We start from the raw sequence: 16,071 nt of genomic DNA on the forward strand, positions 1-16,071 counted from the left end.
GTAAAGAGAAAAGCCTTATTAAAATGGAAGGGCCAACAGAGACATTAATGGGGGAGGGCAGAGACAAATAAAAGGGAAAAGAGTATCAATATCACATCACACCTATATACTTAAAACATAAATACAATTTATATTTTCAATAATAATTATGTATGTTTATATGATTTCTATGAAACTATATAACATACTTCCCTTGTTAAAGACTGTTAACCAACATCTATTTTCTAGAGGGAGTTTCAATGTTCCTTTAACATTTTAATGGCTTATGGTTGTCTTGACCATTGGATTAAGATGAATTTCACAATTAATTAGAGTTATTAATTGTCACCAATTAAATTGTTCCCTTAGGATAAGCATCTTTCTTTCAGAATTCTTGCCCTTCTGATTGATTCCTAGAAAATCTAACAACTAATTGCAGCTAATTAATTAAACATACTACATATTTCCTAAAAATTCCAAGTTCATATATATCAATTCCATCTTCTTACAAATAAACACTTTTTTCTCTTAGTTTATAACTAAACATTTAAGTACATTTAGAATACTAAAAGTTTAAAACTACAATTTAAAAGGCCACCTTATTTGGCTCTCTACCTTTAGTCACCAACACACAGAGAGGTACATACATACATATATACATGCATATATATGTGTGTACACACATATGTATATACATACACACATATACATATGTGTGTACACACATGTTTATGCATAACATGTATGCACACACATATACCTATTTGTGTATACATATATGCATATACACACATGTGTATGTATAATTATGTATGTAGCATTCAAGTTATATTTTTCTTTTTACTGTGTTTCTCCTGTATACCTATTCTCTTGAGACAATGCTAAATGTAATTGATTTAGATACATGGTCTACATCTCTCTGCTTTTGCATCTTTTTTTTTTCTTTAAAGGGAATAATGTTTTATAATCATTTAACATTTAATATATGTTATTGACTAAAAATAAAGTAATGAGGTAATGAAAACAAAAAATGCAATTTTGTTTCATTTTCATAGAATGTGAGAGCTGGAGGAGAATAACTAGTCTAATCTATTCACTTTCCTGGTGAAGAATATAAGGGCCCAGAAAGAAATGACTCAATGACACTTGGCCTTATTTGATGTTAGGCTTGATAAAGACTACATTTCTTTCTTTCTTATTAGACAGGTAAGCCAAGGGAATTAGTAAACCATCCAACTATCCAATCAACTAATCAATCATTCAGCTACTTTAACTATATTTCAGCAAAACATTTGAAAAAGTCTTTCATGTTATTCTTCTAGAAAAGATGGAGAAATAAAGAACATTCAAGAGTATAATTTAGGTGGAAATGGATCTGTTGTAATGACTGCATCCAAAGAGTAGTCATTAAATATTCAATGTCAACTTGAACAATGGTCTTTGGTGGCATGTTCTAAGTAGCTCTGCTTGACCATATGCCATTTAAAATTTTTCTTTTTAATAACTTGAAAAAAGGAATAGTTATGTATAAATTAAATTTGCAGATAATGTAAACTTGGGAGGGATAACTAAAACATTGGATGATAATGTCAGATTTCTAAAGATGTTGGCAAGCTCCAAAATTCATCTAAATCCAATGAGGTAAAATTTAATAAAGAGAGATATAAAGACTTACATGTGGGTTAAAATATTCAACCTTATAAGTACAGCATAGCTGAGGAGTGATTTGATGGAAGTTGTTCTGAAAAAATATTTGGGGTTTTGGTGAACTTAATATGAATTAACATTGTGATATTTAAACACCTACCCCAAACAAAATGAAATGAAACAAAACAAAACTCTAGACTTAGTGTGGCTTTTAAATTTCAAATTTCAAACAGGCTCTGGAGCAGCTCTGTCAGAAAGCAGACTACACCTTGGGAAATTTCACCTCAACTTTCACTTCTCTCAAGCCTGAAGAAATTCCATCTCAGGAACTTTAACCTCACAGTCTCAAAATCTTTCACTTCTTGGACTTTTACTTCACAAACTTTCATCTAAGGAACAGCAGATGACTGAGTGAGGGAACATTAAAGGACCCCCACTGCCCAAAGAAAACTATTTCCAAAAGCTTGGCATAGCTGTGCTGATCAAACATGATCCTGGGCTGTTGCTGTGGGTGAGGAAGAGTGAGTGCAAGCCTTGTGAGTGGTGCTGCAGGGAGCAAGAATATTTTTGGGACATCGTGACTGGGGCTTAAGGGAGGAGTCCTTGAGATTGAGACTGAATTCAGAAAACAACAGGAAGGAAGAACTGAGGTCTAATGCAACATTATCCTATTGGGATTGGGATTAAAGTTGGGATTAAAACTTGGTAATAATAATAAACTGCTAAAATAAAAGAAAACAAAAATAAAAATGAATAAGCAAAGGAAAAAGAACCCAAACGTAGATAGCTATGAAGATCTGAGTTCATATTCAGAGGAGAATAGGGAGGTTAAAAAAAAAGCCACTCCTGCCCTATAGAGTAATATCAGATGGTCACAAGACTCAAAAGAACTCTTGGGAGAACTTAAAAAAGAATTCAAAAATCAAATAAAAGAGATCAAGGAAAAATTAGGAAAAAGAAAAAAGCAATCCAAAATTTTTAAAAAAGGTAGCCAATTGGAAAAAGAGATACAAAATCTTAAGGAAGAAAATAACTCCTTGAAAACTAGAATTGGGTAAGGGGAATCAAATGATGTTATAAGACACTAAGAAATAACAGAATTAGAAAAATAGAAGAGGATGTGAAACATCTCATTAGAAAAACAACTGATTCAGAGAACAGATTGAGGAAAGACCATATAAGAATTGTTGGACTACCTGAAAGTTGTGATCAAAATTTCCCTGAAGTTCTAGAACAAGAGGATAAAGTAGAAATAGAAAAAAAAAAAACTACTATTCACTACTTGAAAGAGATGCCAGGAAGAAAACTTACAGGAATGTTATAGCCAAGTTTCACAACTCTCAGCTTAAGGAGAAAATATTGCAAAGAATAAGGAAAAAAAAGCAATTTAAATACTGCAGAAAAAGAGTCATATTTCACAAAACCTATCAGCTTTTAGACTTCAAGACCATAGGTCTTGGAACATTATATTTTGAAGAGCAAAGGAACTGAGGTTGAGTCTGAGAATAATTTACCCAGCAAAGCTGAATATAATCCTGAATGAAAAAAATGGACATTTAATGAACTGAAAGATTTTCAGCTATTTGTAGCAAAAAAAAAAAAAATTAGAACTCAGTGGAAACTTTGACATAAAAGATCTAGAAGATATATAAGGAAACATTAAAGACTAATTATAAGGCACTCATGAAGGTCAAACTGTTTACTTATGGAATATGAAAATATTATCAGTATTCTTAAAACTGTCATCATTACTAAGGTAATTTGAAAGAAAAATTGAGGCTGAGATGTGTATGATGGGGTGATTTAAAAAACAAAATTGGGAAGAAAAAGGTAAAAATAAGGAATTATCTCATAAAAATGGGACAGGAAGGGAAAAACTAAAACAAAGGTAACAGGAGGTGGAGCACTGGTAATGTTGGGACCTTACTCTTAATTGAGTTCAAGAGGAAACGTACATTTGGAGAGGTTTAGAAGTCTTCTGAACATGTAGTGAGGTGAGAAAACTTGGGGTTAGGTTTGGAGAGGGACTTTTATAAAGGAGTATACATTAAGATTAAGATAAGGTAATAGGGATAGGGTAAAAAGAGAGGCTGAGAAGAAAGATATTGAGTAAAAATAAAAGATGGAGAGAAATTCACAATTAGTAACTATAACTTTGAATATGAATGGGATGAACTCACCATAAAATGGAAATGGATAGCAGAATGGATTAAAAACAAAATCCAACGATACATTGTTTACAAGAAGCACATTTAAGAATGAAAAACACACAAAGAGTTAAAATGGAGAGTTGGAGTAGAATTTACTATGATTCAACTGATGCAAAAGGCAGGGGTAGCAATTGTAATCTCAAAGAAAGTTATGGCTAAAATATATTAAATTAAAAGAGATAAATGGGGTAACTACATTTTGATAAAAGGTATCATAGACAATGAAGCACTATCAATACTGAACCTATGTATACCAAATACTATAGCATCTAAATTTTTAAAAGTAAAATGAATTACAGGTGGAGATACATAGTAGTGCTATAATAGTAGGGGACTTTAATCTTTCCCTCTCAGAACTAGATAAATGTAGGGGGAAACTAGATGGCTCAGTGGATAGAGCACAGGCCCTGAAGTCAGGAAGACCTGAGTTCAAATCCAGCCTCAGACCAGACACTTGACACTTACTAGCTATGTGACCCTGGGCAAGTCACTTAACCCCAATTGCCTAAAAACAAACAAACAAACAAACAAACAAACAAACAAAAAAGAACTAGATAAATGTAACCAAAAAATAAATAAGAAAGAAGTTAAGGAAGTAAATAGAAATTTTAGATAAGCTAGATATGATATCTGAAGAGAATTGAATAGAAATAAGAATACTCCCTTTTCTCAGTGGTTCATGTTACCTTTATAAAGATTGACCATATATACGTAAAAAATTTATAGTTAAAAGCAGTACAGCAAAAATATTAAAAATATCATTTTCAGATCATAATGAACTAAAATTATATTTAATAAGGGACCACAGAAACATAGATTAAAAACTAATTGGAGATTAAACAACCTAATCTTAAAGAATGAGTGGGTTAAAGAACACATCATAAAAAAAAGTAATGTAATTAAAGAGAATGACAATAAAAAGACATTTCAAAATGATGAAATACAGCAAAAGCAGAGAGTACAGGAAAAATTTATATCTCTAAAAATTTGCATCCATAAAATAGAGAAAATAGATAAAAATAGAGAAAATAGAGAAAAAACAGACCAATGAATTAGGTATGCAATTAAAAAAAGCTAGAAAAAAGCAAACTAAAAATCCTTAATTCAACACTAAATAGGAAATCCTAAAAGCTAAAGGTGAGATTAATAAAATTGAGAGAAAAAACCTATTGAATTAATAAAACTAGGAGTTATTTTTATGAAAAAACAAATAAAACAGATAAGCCATTGGTTAATTTGATTTGAAAAAAAGAAAACCAAATCACTAGAATCAAAAATATGAAGGGTGAATATACCACTAACACAGGTTAAGGAGTTGTTTTGTCCAATTATATGTCAATAATTTTAGCAATTTAAATGAAATGAAAGAATATTTACAAAAATATAAATTGCCTAGATTGGCAGAAAAGGAAATAGAATATCTAAATAGAGCTATTTTAGGAAAAGAAATTGAGCAGGCTATAAATGAACTTCTTAAGAGAAAAGCACCAAGATTAGATGAATTTACAAGTGAATTCTATTAAACATTTAAAGATCAACTAATTCCAATATTAAATTATTTGGAACAATTGGTAAAGAAGGGATCAAACCAAACTCCTTTTATGAAACAAATATGATTCTGATACCTAAACCAGAAAGAGCAAAGACAAAGAAAGAAAATTCTAGACCAATTTCATTAATGAATATGGATGCAGAAATTCTAAATAAAATACTTTTAAGTTAGAAGAGTATAACATTGTATTACAAAAATTATAAATTATGATCAAGTGAGATTTATACTAGGAATGTAAGAATTATTTAACATAAAGAAAACTATTAACATAATTGATTAGATCAATAATCAAAGTAAAATCAGATCATATATCAGTCAATGTAGAAAAATCTTTTGATAAAGTACAACACTCATTTCTATTAAGCACTTGAAAGCATTGGTATAAATGGATTTTTTCTTAAATTGACAAAAAAGCATCTATCTAAAATCATCAGCAAACATTATTTGTAATAGGGATAAACTAGACACCTTCTCAATAAGATCAGATGTGAAACAAGGATGCCTACTGTTGCCAGTATTATTAAATATTTATCAGAAATCCTAGCTAATAACAATAAGAGGAGAAAAAGAAATAGAAGGAATCAGATAGGAAATGAGGTAATAAAACCATCTCTTTTTGCAGACAATATCATGATATACTTGAAAAGTCCCAATGATTCAACCAAAAGAGTTGGTTGAAAAAAATTAATAATTTTAGCAGTACATAAAGTAAATCCACATATATCATCAACATTTATGTATATTAAAAACAAAACTCTGCAAGAAGAGATAGTAAAAGATACCCCTTTTAAAATACCTTTAGATAGTATCCAGGAACTATATAAACAAAATTATAAAAACTTTTTATATAAATAAAATCATATTTAAGTAACTAGAGAAATATTAATTTTTCATGGGTAGTAAGTGCCAATATAATAAGAATGACAATTTTATCCAACCAAACTCATTTATACATTCAATGCCATTCCAATTAAATCACCAAAATTTTTTTTATTGAATTAGAAAAAAATACTGACAAAATTCATTTGTAAGAACAAAAGGTCAAGAATCTCAAAGGAAATAATGAAAAAAAGTAAAGGAAAGAGATTTAGATCTCAAATTATATTATAAGGCAGTAAGTATCAAAATTGGCTGGTACTGTCTAAGAAACAGAAAGGTAGATCAATGGAATGGAGTAGACATACAGTTTACAGCAGCAAATAAACACAGTAACCTTGTTTTGGACAAGTATAGAGACTTAAAATTTTGGTATAAAAATTCACTTTTTGGTAAAAATTGTTGGGAATATTGAAAGGCAGTATGACAGAAACTGGTTATGGGGCAAAATCTTACACCATTTTCCAAGATAAGGTCAAAATGAATGCATGACCTATATATAGAGATATTACAAGGAAATTTGAAGAACATAGAACATATTACTTATTAGGCTTATAAATAAGCAAATAATTTATGGACAAACAAGAGATAGAGAGCAGTGTGAGGTGTAAAATGGATAATTTCAATTAAATTAAATTTAAAAAGTTTTGTACAAGTAAAACAAATATAGCCAAGAAGAAAAACAGAGAATAGAGGGTAAATTACAGACAGTTTGTCAGATTAAAGTTTCATATCCATAATCATATGAGCCATTCATCAATTGATAAATGGTCAAAAGATATGAACAGACAATTTTCCAATGAAGAAATCAAGACAATTTATAGTCATGTGAAAAAAATGATCCAAATTATTGTTGATTAGAGAAATGCAAATTAAAACAGCCTTAAGATATCATTTTACACTTGCCAGATTGGTAAAAATAATTGGAGGGGAAAGCAACAAATGTTGGAGGGGATGTAGAAAAATTGGGACACTAATTCATTGTTGGTGAAATTGTGAACTGACCCAACCATTTTGGAGAACAATCTGGAATTATGCCCAGAGTTATTAATTTATTAAAAAACCCTTTGGCCCAGCAAAACCACAATTATTTCTATTTCCAAAAATGATTAGGGTAAAAGATAAAAAAGCCCTACATGTTCTAAAATGTTTATAGCAGCTCTCTTTGTGGTGGCAAAGAGCTAGAAATTGCAGGGATGGCTGAACAAATTGTGATATATCATGGTTCTATACATACTTCTATTTATCAGTTCTATCTGTGTCCAGAGATAGAACTGATAAATAGAAGCATGTGTAGAATAATTTTACATATATACCTATTTGTGTCTAATGGTGGTACTCTCTAGGGTGGGAAGTGGGTGTGGAGGGAATAAAAAAAATTTACAGGGATAACTATGTTGTACGTTTAAAAGGAATAGCAAGATGTACATAACAGATTTGTAATTTCATGTGCAATCATTGTTTTTTTTATTATACTGTTATGGAAATGCTTATTTTATTCCACAAATTAAAAATAAAATAAACTTTAAAAAATTAGTTTTCCCTTATTAGTTGTTTGTTTTGTGAGTCAAAGTATCAATGTGTAAATAGCTTATCAAATATACATATTGATAGTTATTCCATTTGTTAATACATTGAAATAAAATACCTAAAAACTAAGAAAAAAAACCCCCAAATACATTGAGAGGCACAGTATTTAGTATAAGGGGAGTGATCTATACTCTGACCTGGAAAGACTACAAGTGTATTATTTTTAATTTGTGGGACTACATTTTAGGAAAGATATTAAAAAGCTGATTAACGTCCAGAGTAGGTGACCAAGATAGTAAAGAGCCTCAAGATTATGCCATATGAGAATGACCTTTGTACTGGAAATTATAAACAAAAATGACTAACAAGGAGTTGATACCCAAAATATTTAAGGAGATAGTAAGAGACAACCTAGCTACCTTTAATGAAATCAGGTTACCTGGCCTTCATTCTTCAGAGCAGAAGGAACTGGCAGATGTGATTGCTAAGCCACTGTTGATGATATTTGAAAAATCATGACAAATAGGAGAAAGACAAATTCAAATGTCATCCTGATTTTCAAAAAGAGGAAGATAATGAAATCTGCAAGCTATAGGTCAGTGTTATTGACTTTGATTTCTGTGGAAATTCTGGAATAGATAATTAAAGAGATGGTTGTGAAATATCTAGAATGGGAGTGATAACTATAAACAACAAATCAAGCCAAACTGGCCGTATTTCCTTTTTTGACAAGATTAATAAATTAATCAGTGAAGAGAATGCTGTGAATATGCATAGTTTACCTAGATTTTATCAAAGCCTTTGGCAAAGGTGCTGAAGCACACATTTAGGGAATACATGTAGCCACGGGTACCTCCTGGCTCTGGGAATTCTTTTCTCCCTTAGGTGACTCCCTGATCAGTTTACTTTTGCTGGGGCAAAGCTGATGGATGAGCTTCTCTTGCTTATAAGACACAGTATCTCACCTGTGGGATCTCTGAATCCCTAGGCTAAGTAAATCTTTAAGAAAGTAAAATCTCTTTAAGAAAGGCAGGCAAACTCTGTTATTGATTCCAGTTTTTGAACATCTTCTAACTCTTCCAGTCTTTTGAATCTCAGAAAGTTATAACCCTGTCTGTCCCATCTCCTTATATTCACTCACATAAGATCAGGAAAGTATAAATTCAAGAGACAAAAGGAAACAATCAGAGGATGTCTGTATATGTTGTGAAATGGGGAAAGGGTTCCTCCCTAGTAAACCTCCACATGAAGTGGAATCAGGGAGGCATATTGCATCCTCTAACAACTGTGTCTGCACTGGCCATTTTTCCATTGCGTATGTAAAGTGGAAGCCCTAGAAGCTTTTCCGATATACATAGCAATAAAACAGAGATATCTCATTTCCCCATTGTTATCTGATATAAAGTGGTGTACAAATTAGCTAGGATGAAGTTAAATAATTTTGACATACAATAATCCTTACAACTATGTACATTAAAATTTTAACATGTAATAAGGCCTCCTTATACTTTGGTATTGAGTTCACAAGATTTTGCCACATATTTAAAAATTCCTTATTATGAAACTATACTTTTATCACATTGAATACTAGGTGTACCTTGGTCTGACAGTCCATTTACCCAAGTATAACCTTGATTATAACTGTAAGATTTTCAATAGTGTTTAAATCAGGTAAATTGCCAGGTCATGGAAGTCTTAAGTGTATCCCAATCAGAATATTTGGATAAATTTGGAAGATTAAGCTTTTGTAATATCTAGCAAGGTGTGAGGTCATATTGCAGTATTATATTATTATCTTATATTTCAATTTCAGAATTCATGTAACTCTAGAACAATCCTGTATCTCTGTGCATCTATATATTTATCAGGGTTCATCATTCCTCAATAGAGAAAAGACTTTTGGAGAAAAAGTTCATTTCACTAGTAAAAAATTACCTTTTCCTAATCTTCAATGTTCTAGTATTTTTACTATCTTGCCAGTGACAAGCATTTGATTTTTTCTTTTCTACATAGCATATGGTTAGCTACTAGTTTTTTTTACTGGTATTCTTGCTGTTATTCCAACTTTAAAAAGCCTGTAGAGGAAACTCTTCAATTGCCAGATCCCTCTGAAAGTCTTTGCTTATTTTTTTGAGGATGAATTAGACTATTTCTTAGCAATAGTTTGTCAGTTCTTAGAGTTGTTTTTTTTTTCTTTTCCATGGTCTTTTCCTTTTCACTGTGATGCAACAGATCCTAATTCATTATGTACTTAAATGACACTTGAAATGTTTGACTTCCTCAAACCCAACAAACACACAAAATCTCTAAAAGTCATTGAAAGTACTACAACATTTTTTAGTACTTTTTAAAGTACTTTATTTTAAAGTACTACAATTTTAAAGTACTACAACTTTTGTACGTTTCTTTGGAGTAATTAAAGTTCATCCTTAAAAACCACAAAAATAACAACATAACAAAAGAAAACAATGATTAATGTGTATGACATTACATCTACACATAACTAACAAAGAAATAATTAAAAGTGGGTTTTAACCATGTTTCTTCTGTTCTAGGCCAAATGTTTTGCGCTAGCCTAGAGTCATTAGAAAACACACATATACATTGCTTTCACAAAATGAAATTATACCAAAATTATTGCATGTCCCGAATTTTTTGCATACCACTGTAATAGGAAAATGCAAAATGATGTCACCAAAGGGAATAAGCATTTATATAGTATCTATGAAGTGTCAGGCACTGTGCTTAATGTTTTACAAATATTAACTGATTTGATTCTCATAACAACACTCCAAAGTGGATGCTGTTATTATTCTTATTCTACAGTTGAGAAAACTGAGGCAAACAGGTTAAGTGACTTGCTTGAGGCCAAATTTGAACTAAGGTCTTCTTATCCACTGTGCCATTTAGCTCCTTGTAAGGCTGCTCTAACTTCAGTTAGTCAATGTCCATTTTATTGTCCCAATAAGCATTATTATGGACTTGATTAATGTCCTTATAAAACTAGTGAGTGTTTTTCTTCTCTTCTACTCATACATGCTTTTCTGACCACTTCAGTTCCTTATCAATGATGCACAACACACATATTGTAATGTAGATTCAGTTGAAGGTATAAGTAAAATAGAGTTCACTCTATTTACAAAAGCACATTCAATACTTCTTTGTTAACCCATTATAGTATTATTTTCATTTGATAAATATTCTGAGGATCTACATATATTGCTGACTTAAGAGCAAGATAAGGAATGTCCCAAAAAGGTTTCAGAGTGGATATACCATTTTTGGCTTTAAAAAGGTGATTTGGAAAAATAAGACAATGGAGGATTTCAACAATTTCTCATAAACCTTTTCTAATAGATGACCTATATTCTTGTAAGTGACCTGTATCTTCTCTACAGTGAAGACCCAGGAACAAACCACATAATACAGAAATCTTCAAATATCAACATTTCCTTATTTTTTTTTACTTTTAACAAGATTTTTCTTTTGCAATTGCCAACTTTCATCTTATGTGTGTTTCATTTCTGCAGTATTTCTTTTTGTGTACCTACACTGAATCAGTTTTTGGACTGAGATGCCATTGTTTACATAAATATTTCATAAATCTATTAGACGGCAATCGTTTTCTATAAGGAAAAATACAAAACCATTTCCAACAACACAATTTTAAAATATAGAAGTGACATAAAGGAAAAACACATAAGAAATGGGACAGTTTCATTCATTTATTTATTTATTTATTTTTGTAACTGATTCCACTAGGATTTGATTAAGTGCCACTAAGGGGTAAGAGTAAAATATTCTGACCTTTACATTAAAGTATTAGTAAGTAAAAAGTCCTACTTAGCTAGTAAAACAAAAAAGTACTGAGTACCTATAAACATCAATCATGAGTAAGCTATTTAAGATAAAATAGATCTATCCAAAGGGAAAAACAGAGCAAGAACTTACCAAGCAAAAGAATATTTTCATCTCATGTTCATAGTTGCTGCTATGCTTAGTGATCTGAATGATATACTAGAATTATAAATTATTCCTTAAATCCTCAGTTTCCCTAAGCCAGTATTGAATTGTTGTACACTTCTTCATGATCTCATTTTTTTTCTTTCCCTGTTTCTTTGTGCAAGCCAAATCAATTTCTTCTATCGAAGTGAAAATCTCACTGAGACTCAGTTCAAATGATTAATTTGCTTCATCAAAAATGTCTTTTAGATAAATGCTATATTCCTTTTTTTCTCTGCTTCCCACACTGACTCTAGTTACAAACTGTAATAAAACTAGTCCTTGTTGAAGTATAATTCCCACTTCATCAAATTCTCTCAGTTTTCCATGAATTTTCAAAAACAAAAATGTCTACCCTTTCATCTCAAGATTATGCAAACAGCACATCTTCTTGGATGCAGTCTCCATTTTAGTCAGGTAGAAATCTAGCTAGAATTGAGTTTCATGTCTCCATTGTGGTGTTTGAAAAGGTTCAAGAGACATAATTTATGAGTAATGTAATATTTTATTAATAATGCCAGCATTTTAATAAAAGGATGGTCATTTGGCTGTCTCTTTCTTAGACCAAAGACATGGTGGAGGGCTCATGGTTTATATGTTCTTTTATAAGAGGAGTATTCAAAATGATGGTAATCAACTTTGATTGGCTGACAATTAATGAAAGGGAAGGAAGGTTACAATTAGGGGCCGGACCTGAATTTTGATTATGTCATCCACTTCTAAGTTCCCACAAGCCCTGGGCAATCTATTCAAAGAATTTATGCCCTACCCAAGACTGAGCAGAACACAGTGGCTGCCCCACCTGGGTGGAGAAGGTTAGCTCAACCTTCAGAGACTGAGGTCTTAAAATGAGTATTAAGCAAAGGGGGAAATCTGAGGCTCCCCAAATCATTGGTTATTAATAATTATTTTTCTCATTACCCACTTTGATTCTATTGAGAGCCATGGTCTCCTCAATGAATCACTAACTGATATGATAAAAACTTCATCAAGAGGGGAGACAATGTGAGGGAAAAAGGGAAAGATGGACAGGCATTTTGACAAAATCTGAGAGGGCAATCCCTTTTGATAACATTTTGACAGAATCAAAGGGCTTAATCCCTTTTGATGAATAGACTTTGTAGATAAAAGGTACAAAGGGGAAAAATACACCAGTAAAATAAAAGGCTCATCCCTCTGGTTCTTTGGAAACATCCCATGTAGTTCTTAGCTTGGGGTGTGGTCTCAGGGCAGTTCTTATCTTGTTCAGGTCATTTGTGGAAATTCTCTCCTCTACTAAAAATTTCCTATAAAATTGGTCTTAGCACAATTTAAAATTTACATTGCCACTAATCAGGTCAGATAATGAAAGTTAACTTAAACTTTTTGTTCCACAAAATTGTGTCACATCTAATTAGATATAAAGTCGATGTGTTTTGGGTATTGGACCTGAATGGATGTAGAGAGCTACCAATAAAAGAGATGATTTCAAACTTCATCTATTTCACATTTGTGTATAACTCCACTTCTTGTTTTTATACACTCAAAAGTAATAAAATAAAATGTAAAACATTAAATAGAATTGCAATTTGGATAGAGATAGCCTTGGAGTTGACTCCAGAAATACCTGTTTGCAACTCATTTAACCTTAAGTAGTAAAGGAAACACTCTAAGACTATGAGCTAAAGTACTGCAGTAGATCTGCATTGGCAGAGGGAGCTTTCCTCACCAGGAGTTGCGTGTAACAATGAAATCACAAGGAGAGGGACCAGACCCTTATAGGAAATAGGATGTAAGATAACTGCCTCTACTAAAGCATGTTGGCACTCACTTTGCAATTTATAGGTTTCAAGAGTTGTCCAAGGACACTGAGGGGTTTAATCACTTGCTTATAGCCATTATTTGTCAATGGTGGAACTTGAACACTGCTTCTATAAGTAGAAAACAAAAAGAAATGTAAATGTCAGTCACTTAAAAATAATAATTCACCCAATTAAAATCCTTTTTGCAACTAGGTGTTCTAATCCATCTTAATAATTTCGCAAGCTAATGTATTCCTGCTCCAAAGAATATATTCAGCAAAAATGTACATCACTTTAGGAAATTCCGAGAGTCGTTATGATCATATTGAAAATTATAGAAAATAGCCTATGCAGAAAGTTATTTTTGGTTCATCAAATAAAAAACTCTTTTGTATGTCATATTAGCAAGGCTGAGCTGTTGAAATTCACTGCATTTCTTGTCATTCTTTATTCTTTTTTTTTTTAACCTTCTGTTCACTTCACCCTGCCACTGCAGCAGAAGTGAGTAAAGGAGGAAAGTGGGAGAAGAAACAAATCCTTCCTGTCCTCTCTCCTCCCTTCCATTCCCCTTCCCTCCTCTGTACCCTCTCCCCCCTCTCCTCTCCCCTCTCCTCTCCCCTCTCCTCTCCCCTCTCCTCTATTACTCTCCTCTCCTTTCTTCTTTAGTCCTTCCTTCCTTCCTTCTTTCTTTGTTTCCCTTTACCTTAAAGTCTACCATAAATTCTCACTAACTGCTTTTCTTACACTCATATTTGACCCCTCATGCACAACAGTACAAAGGAATACTCAGGTTTGGTGAAGTACTCATTTTATGATTCACTGATCACAAGGTGACTTTTACTGTCTTAGATTTTTTTAATGAATTGAGACATAACATAAGCATAACATGCTCATGATGAACAAATTCTGCTATTTTTTTCTGTTTGAAATGCAAATTTAAATATTTCTGCTTTATTTCAACTAGTGGAGAGCATTCCAGGAGAGGAATATAAAACCTGATTGAGTTTCTGAAGGAATAATTGTGTTTATAGCCAAATCTTTTAATTGTGGAAAATAAGAAAAAATACTTGATCTAATGTATTTACTATTTAAAAAAGAAAACTCATTATTACTTCTAATAATATGAATTTCAAAGAAATATCATATTATAATTCAAAATAATGCTTCTTTACTAATCAATTGATTTTTTAAAGAATGTGATGTATTCAGCCATTTTTCACTTATGTCCAACTTTTCAAGACCCCGTTTGTTTTTTGTTTTTTGGCGAAGATACTGGAGTAGTTTGCCATTTCCTTCTGCCGCTCTTTTTACAGATGAAGAAATGGAGGCAAACAGATGTAACTGACATGCCCAGGGTCACACATTTAGTGTCTGAGACAAGATTTGAACTCAGGAAGATGAATATTCTGTCTCCAGGCCTGGTGCTCTATCTGCTGCATCACCTAGCTGCCCAGAGCATAGAATATTAGACTTAAAGTCTGGAAACCCTGAGCTCAAATCCATGTTCAGATATTTACTAGCTGTGTGACCTGGGAAGTCATATAACCTCTATTTGGCTCAATTTCCTCAACTGCAAAATGAAAATCATAATATCTATCTCATAGAGTTGGTATGTATATCAAATTTGATAATATTTGTAAAAAGCACTTAGCACAGTGCCTGGTATATGATAGGGACTTAATAAATACTTATCCTTTTTCCTTTTCACATGTGTAAATTAATGGATGTTGCATGATTTATACCTAGTTATTACATATGTATACCCAGTGGAATGTTCAGGGCTTGCAAATAATTTGAGAGACAATGTAGCAGGTAGCATAGAATTTTTTTCTTTTTCTACTTTTACATGGAGCCAGGGAAGGCAGTACCATGGATGAGAGTAAGAGCTCAATTTTTCAGATTTCTAAGTTACACAGGTGCACTAATTAGAATGGGAAGAAAATAGGGAGGAATATATGAAGAGTCTGTGGGAGAAAAAAAAGGATGCTTCAAAATACAACATTGCTAGAAGGAAAGTTTTATTTTGTTATAGAACTTAATACAAAGATTTCCTTCTTGGAATAAAACAATGAGATGATACATCCTGCCTGTGGCAAAGGTGTGAATTTTAAGTTGGGATACCAGGATACTGAAGTCTCCAATCATTCTTCAAATAAGAGAATTTGTCCAGGTTTTCTTCTTGGGGTTGTGAGTTTTTCATGAGATTGGGAATCAAATTACTTTGGTGAGAAGAGAAAGAAATCATACTCACTGATGATGCAAGTTGCGATTATTCTCTATGGTTTTACTGTTTGTTTCTATCCTGAATAAAAGTTAATTGTTAGCCTTTATTTTGCTTAAAGATGAGTCACTGAATACACTAGAAGCAAACTAATTTGAGGAGTTCCCCAAGGCTGTTAACACTAAATTGGTGAGAAAATGAATCAGAGAGATTTATGTCTCACTGAGACACATTCCAGTTCTTCTACCACCCAACACTACCCCTACGCATAGC

Source organism: Vombatus ursinus, unplaced genomic scaffold (assembly GCF_900497805.2).
Source record: "Vombatus ursinus unplaced genomic scaffold, bare-nosed wombat genome assembly UNPS02014805.1, whole genome shotgun sequence".
Lineage (NCBI taxonomy): Eukaryota > Metazoa > Chordata > Mammalia > Diprotodontia > Vombatidae > Vombatus > Vombatus ursinus.